At 40.8% G+C, this 12,625-nt stretch overlaps 1 long non-coding RNA gene across 1 annotated transcript; it reads left to right on the top strand.

Annotated features, from left to right (window-relative positions):
* Window positions 1–986: 986 nt before the first annotated feature.
* Window positions 987–3,094, top strand: LOC307013161. Its single transcript, XR_013800879.1, has 3 exons — window positions 987–1,140; window positions 1,857–1,936; window positions 2,513–3,094. It is a non-coding gene; the product is annotated as an uncharacterized lncRNA (long non-coding RNA).
* Window positions 3,095–12,625: the final 9,531 nt, after the last annotated feature.

Below are 12,625 nucleotides of genomic sequence, written 5' to 3'. Positions count from 1 at the left end.
AGTGCACGTGCTGGGGTGTACGGTTTAACCATGTCCTGGATGTAGGAAGGGCCAGATCCATTCACAGACACATGTCCAGAAGAATGTCATGCAAAGCTCCCTGCCTGCCTGCCTTCCTTTGACTCTCCCTGAACTGTTTCCTTAGCACCCGGTGGAGGGCGCAGTAGGCTACTCTTCAAATGTTTCACGAAATACTTACCATGATGACTACTCTTACTGTTTAACATTTTGGTGTACTTCATGTAATAAAATAATAACTTCATGGTAAGGCTACTAAAAATGACAAGGCTAAGTAATGTAATGCTAACTAACGTGCTCGCTACTCGTCGCTACTAGCTAGGTAGCTAACTTGACTATGTTCCATGCACAACATGTATGATATTACCTGATATGTCTGATCCAGCGACTCCTGGTCCTTTCTTAAGACGGGAAGCGATAGAACGAGCAAGTGGTATGATCACTTTTGTGATTACAACATGGTACAAAGCACACGGGCATCTTGTAAAAGTGAATGTATTGGAGCAATCTCTTATATTTATTGGAGGGAATAAATCAGTTATGAAATCTTCTTCTTCGCTTTAATTACGAGTCGCAACCACTTGGAGCATTATCGCCTGTGACATCACATGCGCGACCCAGAATGGGATTTGGGATTTGTAGTCTTTGTAGTCGTGTATTTTTCATAGTCTTATATTTCAACAGTTTTACGACAAAATGTGACTTTTTTGACATGGAAATGATTGTTTAAGATTGACAAACATCATATGTGTAGTTCGTGGCACAATTCAAACGGGATCAAAAGATACGTTTTCTCTCTCCATTAAATTCAATGTATAATTTTTCGCTTCCGGGGTCCCATGGACCGGAAGTAGATGGGCGTGACTTCGCCTCTCTATTAGGTCTTAACGTTTTTGCATAAATTAGGGCGTGGTCACATTGAGTGACGGCTCTGTGAAGTGACTGCTGCTGTTAGCTTCTTGTCTCTCTGCTAGCTGCTCCGTGAAGCTACTCTGCCTTCTTAGTTCATCCAGGCAACACAACTTGATCCCGACCGTGTTTGTTTGTTCTCCATGCTTATATATCGGACTATTGTGACTCGCTCTGCGGTTGAAACAGACGGTGCATGAATGCGGTTTTGCGGTAAGTGAAAATCGAGTACTTATTTGTGTGTTAATGATTTTAATCAGCTACGTAATGAATGTTAAGGCTTAGCGTGTACGCGAGTGGTAGCTACATCGGTGCTAACGATGCTAATCGTAGCCTCCAAGTTAAAATCATAGACTGTATATATAAAGGTTAAAACGAAATAGACAAGTGTTAAGCGTTAAGTGGGATAATACTGTAGAACAAACGGCTTCTGTTTGAGGTTGATAAAATAAGGTCACCCTTGTAACTTAGAGAGATATTTTATTATGTAAGTAGGAACTGTATGCATCGCTAAGGTTAATTTAAATTGGCTATGCTCAAGTATGTAGGCAAGCTAATGTCGAAGTAGTGTATGTGAAATCAACCTCACAATAAGATGTGTGGATATTACAATTATTAATGTCATATTTCAAGATGATTACTTAGATATTACAATATGGTTGGTTGAGCTGGAGTTCATTATTGAGATTACACTTTAACGTCACAGTCATATCTGAAGAACGAACCCAAACCTTGTTGTTTTTATTAATTGCATTACCAAATGGGTATCAAATAAACAGTAAGCATTGGTAACACAACTTCCAAAGTTACAGTAAAATAAAAAGGACCATGACTCGGATAATACACAATCCAACATGTTCAACAGAAGAGAATCAGTTATATTGTTTGTACACATGGTACTTTACATAATCTGTGACTGTTTGTTTAAGGTGTCCGGGTGATGCAGACAGGCTGGACCAGAGAGTGAGAGACAGAACTGGACTCCTCACAGCAGTGAAATTCAGCACAGGTACAAAGACTCTTTTTTTCATACTGTACAAAGAATCAAGAATATTGGTTTAAATGAATGACGTATTGACTTTTATAAACTGATATACATTCTTTTAAACAATATTAAATACTAGATCACCTACACATCAGTGAAGTTGAGGGTTTTTTCCATGCAAAAAGTTACATTTAGATGTTAATAAGCAATATGACTGTCAGCTTTCTAATTTAATGTATTGAAGGCAAAGATATTTAACACATAGTGACAACTGCTAATATTTATCTCTCAATATTGTCTGTAAAAAACGTGGTAAAAGTTATTCTTTCAGTGAGACAACAGAGCAAGCTTCTACAGTTGCACTACGTTTTGATAACAGTTACATATTATTTTGATAATAACCTATATTTCAATGTTGATTAACTTCCTACTGTTCATTCATAACCTGATTGTCTTTGTAGCTCAGTTGAAATCGAATAAAAACATTACAATTACAAAATAATTATATCTACAGCCCCTAAACACACAAGCACACTGCTTTCATAAATAACACACTTGTTCTGCAATAATATGTTTTATGTTTCCTGTAATTTTTGTTAGGAAAGGACATGCCTGAAAGACACAACATTTTCTCCTTCTCTGAGGGCCAAGAAGAACATCCAAGTGGAAAAGCTGATGTTATGAGATTTTAAGACCAGAGGCCTGTACTACGAAGCTGGTTCAACCTAACCTGGATATGTTTGGGTTAGCCAGTCACCCCTGTCATGCCTCTGCGCCCCCCTGGGGGGGCGCGCCCCCCACTTTGAGAACCACTGGTGTAATCTAACATTTTCAGTAAGAATAATTGACGAAAGGAGTGCAAATACAATTTATTGAAATGTGAACCAAAAGTGAATCAAAAATGTTTTAAATAAAAAGCACATATGGACAGAAGGTTTAAACCTATTAAATGTATAAGTAAACACATTTAGTCAAATAACGTGACAGACTAGGCCTGCGCAGTTGGTATCAGCTTTGCCCAGCATGGGCTCCTCCATCAGGCCTGGTCCTCCTCGCAGAGGAAAGACCCTCAGTCCTCTCCAAACCAACAGACAGGACGTCCATCACACGGAGGTTTCTCCCTGAAGTCTCTGCAGCTCTCTGGACACCACGCTGTCTCAATCCGTCCACACTGAATATGAGAGGGGGAAAATAAAATAATAAATGCTTTAGACAATAAGAAATATAAAGTTTACGGTTGAGTTGCTCAGTTTTTTTAGATTGTCAATACTATTACTGTATAACTAATATATCAGGTTAAGAAGCACATTCTGTCTTTTGAATTGTTTGTCTAAAGTCAAGGATCTAGAACTGGTACTTAGTGTTAATGATACAGTCTGGTTATTATGCTGTTTGGAGGAGGCATCACAGGTAAGAGCACTAACTAGCTACCATCACATGTTCCTTAGCTTGACTTAAATGTATTGCACGTATAGTTAAGTGATATCAAAATATAAATAACTAATGTCATGCAAACATTAATAGTTGCTTGATTCCAGTGTTGAATTTAGCACAATTGCATACAAACATTAAGGGATTTTAAGATTCTGAAGTATTATGCTAAAAACTCAATAACTTAGATCAGGGATGGGCAACTTTGAGGATAGTGAGGGCCAAAAAAAATGTTCCTCACTACCAGAGGGCCACTTCGTGACCATTCACTTCCATCGGCAGGATACTATATCCACAACATTTAAATAGCCAACTTTAGCTACTAATTTAATGAAAACAACTAAATATGTATAGGCAATAAATGTTTATTGTACCAAACACCAACACTGAGTTTAACAACGAATATTCATCTTTGTATTGTGTTTCTATGCTTCCCTCACATTCGATACATAAAACCGAGAACATGCATTTTTTGAACTTCACCCACAGCTGGATCAGTAAGCTATACTCTTAATGAGATACTTGTGGCCTCTCCTGCTGCTGCACAATACACTGAATGTCAATCTCAACATTTGTACATCCGATTTGCATGAGATGGAACAGTGTCTCATCTGTCAGTCTGTTTCTCTCCCTTGACTTGATGTGCTTCATCATAGAGAAGTTGCTCTTGCAGATGTAAGTGCTGCCAAACATGCTGGCCATTGAGAGCGCAAAATCCCTGAGGAGTGGAAAGCGGGACTCGGGTAGCAGTCTCCAAAAGGAAATTCCCCTCTCCTGGCGCTTTGCTAGAAAGGGGTCTGACTGTAGTTCGCACATTTCAAGCTGCAACTCGGGGCTGCTCGATGATTGTAGCCGAGAGGGGGTTAGTGAATAACTCGATGCGTGGCTGCATGGTGTGGAAATCTTGAAAGCGCTTCTTAAACTGCTGCTGCAGTGCTTCTATGTCGGCTCTGTACTTGGGTAATGTTTTCTCACATTCGGGGGCATCTTTGCGCATCTCTTCACATGACGGGAAGTGCGCCAGATTAGGATGGTCGGCTGAAAATCCGTCTTTAAACAGAGTCAGTTTAGTAACAAATGCGTTCATGTGCGCATATAGATCCGACACGGTTTGGCATCTTCCCTGTAACCGCATATTCAGGTGATTAAGATGCGAGGTAATGTCCGCAAGGAAAGCCATGTCGAGAAGAAAATCTGTATTCCTGAGTTTTGCGCAGTACGCACTTGTATCACATTGGATGGTGTTCTCCAAGAACACAGGGATTTCTGCGCGTAGCGCAAAAAACCTCTCCAAGCATTTTCCACGGCTCATCCACCTTATCTCTGTGTGCATCTGTAAATCACCGTACGCGGCGTTCACTTCATCCAAAAAGGCTATAAACTTCCTGTGATTGAGAGACCGGTTCCCTCCTCGAATGAGATTCGTAGTCTTGGTAACTAAATCCATGACATGGCTAAAGTTCATTGATTTGGCACACAGAGCCTCCTGCAATATCAAAACGAAATTTGATTTAGCCTGATTTTTTTTTTACAAAGAATGCCCAAATTCAAAACCATTAGAATAGCTAACAATAATGTTACCCACCTGATGTATGATGCAGTGCAGTATTGGACAGTCAACGCCACTCTGGCGGAGGAGGCCGGCGAATCCAGTGCGCTTTCCTTGCATTGCTGGCGCACCATCGGTAACAACAGCTGAGAGCTTGTGAAATCCTCCGTGCGCACTTACAACATTTTCAACAGCGGCGAAAATATCTTGTCCTTTGGTAGTGCCATGCAAAGAAGCCAGTTTCAATAACTCCTCGTGCACTTCAAAGGAACTGTTAATGGCCCGTGTGTAGATGAGAAGCTGGCTCACATCAGTCACATCAGTGCTCTCATCCAACGCTAAGGAAAAGTATGCACAGTCATGCATGACTTGTTTTACCTTTTGTTCGACATGATTTTGTATATCAAATATTCTTCGTGTCACTGTCCGACGGGACAAAGAGACGGTTTCAAAGTTTTTAGCCATGTTGTCATCTCCGAATGCTTTAGCCATCTGGACTGCACAACTCTTCACCATTTCGCCGTCAGACAGGGGCTTCTTAGCTTTAGCAAGCTCAAGGGAAACGGCATAAGACGCCGTGAGAGACGATTGCTGTGTAGTCGTGGCTCTGGTAAAAAAGTTCTGCTGCTGGCCTATTTTCCCTTTTAGGTCAGCAACGATGGCGACTCTGGCAGCTCCTGTGTGCTTTTCATATTTGTCTTTATGGGTGCTGTTGTAGTGGCGACTTAAATTGTAGTCCTTCATTGCCGATTTAGTTTCAAGACACACCAAACACATAGGTTTGCCTTTGAATTCTGTAAACAGATAATCTATTTCCCATTTTGGCTGAAAGAGACGGTTTTCTAGGTCCAGTTTTCTTTTTTGGGCGCTCATGTTTCTTTTCCCGCTAACGGAGGAAAGCCGCGAGGTAAACAGAAGACAATATACACTTGGCTGCAGGCCTCATGAATTTTGGGGGAGCGCCCTCTAGCGGTGAATATTATTAATTACAAGTGGGGTCTGGTTCAAATGATTTGTTTGTTTACAACTGTGAAACCAATATATTTTTGTAAATTGACTCGCGGGCCGCACAAAGTGACCACATGCGGCCCGCGGGCCGCCAGTTGCCCATCCCTGACTTAGATTATTATTTATAGTTTTGCTGAATAGTTTCATGTCCGCTTACCTTAGAAACGTAAAATGCGACCGCAGTGTGCAGATGGGGAGCATGTTAGCTTAGCTTGGTAGCTTCAGCTAGCTCTGGAACTTCCAGCTCGGTGGCAGGAGGTTCCGCCTCGGCTCCGCCTCTTTGCCCTTATTTGGAGCAGGCGGGAGTTGAACTCTGATGTCACTGTCGAGCCATTAGTGGCCGACTCCGCCTATTAAGGGCTTCTCGGCAACTGCTCTATGGGTGACGTCACGGACCCTCAATTCAATTCAAAACCTTTATTTATTCAGGTGAAAACCCATTGAGATCATTGACCTCTTTTTCGATGGTGACCTGCTGCAAGTAGGTTCCAACATGAATACAAACATGACAGAAAAACAAAGAGGACATCATATGGCATATTTACATTGACTACAGTTTGTATAGCTAGGAGCATTTACAGACACCAACAGTTTACGATTGGATAGCATCTATCCTTGCTTTAAAAACATGTAATGGAACCAAACTGCTCAACTTCCATTCCTTTTGGAGACTGTTCCAAGTTAGCGAAGCTGCACATCTAAAAGGAGTATTCCCTAAGACAGTCCTAGCAGTTGGCACATTTAATACAACCACAGCCTTTTCCTGGCCTCAAGTGAGAAACAGGACTTGTTTCTGTAAAAGAAACCTAGCCTGACCCTCAGTTTTTCTAGCAGGTTATTGACATGCAGTTTAAAAGAGAGACAGTCATCAAGCCAGATACCAAGGTATTTGTAACAGGTTACGACTTCAAGTTTTTTCCCTTGCGTAGTTACAATATCTAAAACAGGCTCTGGTGTCTTTTTAGCTTTTGAAAAGAGCATTACCTTGGTTTTATCCACATTTAAAAGAAGCTTTAGTTCAGAGAGCTGAGTCTGAACAGTGTTAAAAACAGCCTGTAATTTAACAAACGCCTCCTTAATGGAGGTACCTGCACAATACATCACGGTATCATCCGCATACAAATGTAAAGTAGCTTCATCCACATTATCACCTAAGCTGTTGATATATATGGAGAATAAAAGTGGACCTAAAACAGAACCTTGTTGTGGTACACCATTACAAATATTTAACCACTCAGAAGACAGCCCATCAAAATGAACACATTGGGACCTTTCAGAGAGGTAGTTCACAAACCACCCCACAGCATGGCTGGATATGCCAATACAGAGTAGCCTCTGCTTTAAGATGCGATGATCAACGGTGTCAAACGCTTTGGAAAGGTCAATAAACAGAGCTGAACAACTCTGCTTATTATCTAAAATACTAGTAATGTCATTCACCACTTTCATTGTCGCAGTGATGGTGCTATGTTTCTTTCTGAAGCCTGACTGATGTTTAGACAGGATATCATTTTTTTCATAAAAACTCCTTTACTTGCTCACTCACTAGTCGTTCGAGCACTTTAGCCAGAACTGACAATTTAGAGATTGGCCTATAGTTATTTAAAATAGTTGCCTCCCCTCCTTTCAGTAAAGGCAAGACATAAGCAGACTTCCATACTTTTGGAATTGTATTTGTGCTGAGGGAGAGGTTAAAAAGAGAAGTAAGAGATGGAGCAATAAAATCTGCAGCTATCTTTAAAAAGAAAGGTTCTACGTTGTCCGGGCCAGCCGGTTTCCTAGCATCTAACTTGGATAATGCTTCATGAACAACACCAACAGTAAAAGGAGCAAAACTGAAAGGGTTTTCCAGACCACATTGTTCAGAGTCAGGGATTGGAGTGTTCACAGAAGCAGAAGCACAGTCAGTGACAGAATCAAACAGAGAGCCACAAGACACAAAATGCTTATTAAAGCAATTTAGCATAATAGCCCTGTCTGATATAATGCCAGATACTGTGGTGAGGCACGGAGCTGGCTCATTTGGGATATCACTAGTGGAAATCAATTTCATGGCTTTCCAACATTTCCTAGGATTATTTAGGTTTTCTGTGGTAACTGACAAATAGTACTTTGACTTAGCACTTTTTATTTGCGATGTGAAGCTATTTCTTAGCTGCCTAAAGCGTAGCCATTCTACCTCTGAGCCTGATTTCCTAGCCTTTGCCCAGGCATTGTTTCTCTCATGAAGGAGACTGGACAGTTCAGCAGAAAACCAAGGATTGTCTCGTCCCTTCACTCTAAATTTACGCAGGGGTGCATGTCTATCTATAATTTCCATAAAACCAAGATAAAAATAAGACCATGCAGTTTCTACATCAGCACACAGATCGATTTGACCCCAATCAAAATCAAACAGATCATTTACAAAACCCTGCTCCACAAAGTGTTTTTTGTCTCTTTTTAGGATGATACGAGGTTTAACCTATTGGACCTTAGTGTCCCTAATTGTGGCTACAACACTGGTCACTCACATCATTAGCAAATACTCCCACAGATGAGTATTTATGTGGAACATTTGTTCAAATGAAATCAATTAAGGAGGATTTATTTTGGGACTTAATATTTGGGCGAGTAGGACTGTCTATAATCTGAGTAATATTCAAAGAGGTACACAGGTTTTTAAAATCCTCTGACACAGAAGTTAACCAGTCCCAATTAAAATCACCAAGCAGCACTATTTCCTTGTAGGCAAGTTGAGATAAAAATCTTGCCAATGAAGATAAAGAGTCCTTGACAGCTGAGGGGGGTCTGTAGCAGCCCACCACCATGACCTGTTGACCCTTTGTTACTTCGATATTCACGGCTAAAAATTCTAGTTGTTTACTAATAGATTTGTAAACCATCTTGGTTACACAAAACTTTTTTTCACACAAATGGCAACGCCACCACTTTTTTTAGGACAGTTGGTGCGATATACACTATAACCATTTATGTAAATGTCAGAGGCCAAAATTGATTTATCTAGCCACGTTTCTGATAAGACAATGACATCAGCATCAGTCGAGCTCGCCCAAATACGGACAAAATCTAATTTAGGTAACAGACTGCGCACATTTAAGTGAATTAATCCCAACCCAGACCTAGAAATAAAATCAGCAGGAGTAGCTATCTGACTACTGCTACTACTGGGTGGACCAGGGTTTGGTTGCACATTCCCTGATAGTAACAATAATACAAATACCAAGCACCTTTTTCTCTTAACCAACACACATACATTGTCAACTGTTTTAGAGTCACCAGCAAACTCCTCGAAAGTGAGATTAGAGTTAAAAAAAACAGTTCTGAAGAACCATCATAGCAGGCAAGTGAGAAAGACAAACATTTGTCGAAATGAATGTCCGCGACAAGGCAACCAGTAATTGTTTGTGTAACACATCCGAAACCGTACAGGGGATGTCCACTGCGGGCGGTAGAACAGACCTGAAACCCTACGTCCATTTATATATACAGTCTGATTTATGATTTATTGTCAAAGCGTTTAATGTATTCATTGCTATCGGGATGTTAAGGGCATTCCATTGAATATAACAAAAAGTGTTTCTGAAGTGAATTACCTACCCCACCTTTAAGTAGGCCTACATGTAGCTGTACTTTTACTCAAGTAACTCAGGGCCGTTTCTAGCTTTTTTGGGGCCCTATGCAAGATGCTGTTTGGGGGCCCTAGTTTTTACAGTTTTTTAACTACAATGCCCCCTATTCCGAAGCCTTTAAAGAGCAACTTGCAGGTTTTTTTTTTTTACTACATTTATACTTCACTTTGCCTAAAAATTACAATTAAAAAAGTTAATGCAGGATTTGATATGTTTTACAAGACATAAGGGCAAGAATTCAGAGGGAAAGCAGCCGTTTTGAGCTCTGCTTTTTTTTAACGTCATACGTCAAACGCGTCATATTACGTCACATGGGGGAGCAACTTTCTCGGACTCCTTCTCTGCCCAATCCGCAGTAGTAGTTTGTAGTTGGTTTGAGCGGTTGTGATTTAGTGAGCTGGTATTTTTTCGGTAATTTTACGTTGCATTTCACGATTTGTAATCATGGTGAGCTTGTGTTTGTGCAGGTTGCACAAACTCCAGCCTGTCAGGACATCGAGTCCACAGTGTCCCCTAACAGGAAAAGGACCGGAGCTAGCGTTCGTTCCCGGGTGCGTTGTGCATCCACCTCCCTGCAGCACATACTCTCCACAGCTGAAGCCTATCAAACAAAACGTTTATCAGGAAGCCGTATTACATCTCAATCCCCCCCTTCGCTCCTCTCTCTCTCTCTCTCTCTCTCTCTCTCTCTCTCTCTCTCTCTCTCTCTCTCTCTCTCTTTCCCCTCCAGTACACAGCACCGTAAGACGTAGTGTGGAGTTGCATTAGGTAACGCGAGATACGGCTGATACTTGCGCATTAGTTTCTGTTATGGATCAGTATCAACAGTCCTGCCAGTAACGTTACTATATTATCAATACTACTTTAGTTATAGCCTGATATATGATAGCTAACTTTACAATGTTGCGATGTGACCGACATTAGCTAACATTAACTGTAGCTAACGCCGGTCACTCACCAAGACAGCTGCCCTGTTCTCCACTGATTCACACCACAGCTCCATTTCTCTCCGATGGCCGTTATTTCTTCTAATCCTGGTCTCTTGGACGCATAGCAGGCTCATAATTATAATCATATGCATTCGAATATATATTTTCAACGTCTTCTGTGTCAAAACTCGCATTGTGATCCATGTTTATTCATACGTTAGACCGGCCGCTCTCCCCCATGTTACGTCACACGTGGGAGGTCACGTGGGGAGGCTTGTTTTATGCGGAAATAAAAATGTTATACAAAAACAACGACAGATGTCACTGTAGTGTATATTTCTGTATATTTTTTTGAAAATCTAGTGTATTCATCATTTTCCTACACATTTATTCACTGGTGTGTCTAACCTGCAAGTTGCTCTTTAAGATGATCTGTGGAGATGCATCAATCTGTTACACTTTAATAGGAAAACAGGCTAATTTCACGAAAACCAAGCAATTGAAAATTACAAAAAACGATATTAAAAAGGTAAACAATAAGGCTCCTCTATGTCAATAAATGCAAGAGATGTAGCATTTTCTCAACAATGTTTAATTTACATTTTTCATCTTCCTCAGACGTCACTCATTGGCTGACAGCCCAACGATGATTTGGACTTTATTACCCCAAAAACACAAGCCACAGCTTTGCTATCATTGCAGTTTAGTCGTGTTTATATCCTACATTGGATTTTTAAGCATAATGCTTCACCGAACACAGGAGGGGGCTTGGCTGTCTACAAATAAAGACGGCTGATTTTAATTCTACCCAAATATATTGAGGCTGAACCTGAACTTTGAATTCTCTGCTCCCATCATAATCTCGGCGATCTTGTTAAAATTGTGAATGCCGAATTAGAAATACTATGTAACTGGTTTGTAGTTAATAAATCATCCCTTAATGTGACCAAAACAAATTACAGGTTATTCAATACAAAGTCTGAGAGTAGAAATGACTGCATTATACGGATTTGCAATACCGAGATAGAAAAAGTTTGTGCATGTACATTTTTAGGACTGCTTGTTGATGAAAAACTCAATTGGAAGTACTATATAAATTATGTACAGACTAAACTGTCAAAAGCGATAGGTATTTTGTATCATACTAAGAACATTCTTGAAGAAAAATACTCTTTATAACAGTCTATTTCTCCCTTACCTTTACTGCTCCGAAATATGGGGAAACACGTACTCAACAAATCTACAAAAAATAATAACATCCCAAAAAAAAGTATTCCGAAAAGTCTGTGGTGTTGGTAAATATGAACACACAACTCCCATATTTAAAAAAACTCAATATATTAAAATTTGTTGACATAGTACAGCTTAAAACAGTACTGATTATGCACAACATTTTCCATAAAAAAATGCCTAATAACATTCAAAAGCAGTTCCAAACCACAGCGTGAATGTAAAAAAAGTCACTTGAAAATAAGTGTTCGCAATGTTTATATGCAATTATGCATATATTACTATTATTATTCATTTGCCAAGTACATATGTATATATTTATATATAGTATTTTCATTTCCAAAAAAAGATAGTTGAAACTGCTATTGACATGTGCAGAAAATGACCCTATATCTAGTTTTCGTATATATTGTAGTGCCGAGAGATAGGGAGTCAGAGGCGGTGCATCGAAGGTGCAAAGTTGTCTTTAATAGAGAGCTGCAAAGGACATGTTGTCGGGTCGCAGCCCGGGACGACAAGAGGAAGAGCCAGGAGGGCACACAATATATATAAGGAACACACAACAGGTCCGTGTGGAAACAAAACCCCAATTGTAGTTCCATGTGTGAATTATGAACCAGTGTATCAATACGTGGTCACCACACAAGCCCCCCCAGAATTCAAATATGGCAAAATAAATCCTCGCGTCCGTGGAGGAAGCACCACAGGGGCCGAGGAGGGCGGGGTCGCAATTGAGGACCGGGCCATGGAACGGGCCGACGAAAGGAGGCCGCATGAGAGGGTAGGGACCCTAACGAGGGCGAGGGCACCCCCACCGGGGGCGGGCCGGAACGGGCCGTTGTAAGGGGGCTGCAGTAGGTGTCGTGGCGAACCCAGCAGGAAAAAGCGCTGCCCGGCCGCAGGCGAAGGCACGGCAGCGGCGGGCATGAAACCT

This window comes from Notothenia rossii (assembly GCF_949606895.1).
Source record: "Notothenia rossii genome assembly, chromosome: 7".
Classification (NCBI taxonomy): Eukaryota; Metazoa; Chordata; class Actinopteri; order Perciformes; family Nototheniidae; genus Notothenia; species Notothenia rossii.
The sequence above is the reverse complement of the archived record's forward strand: the minus strand, read 5'-3'. Positions and strand labels throughout refer to the sequence as shown.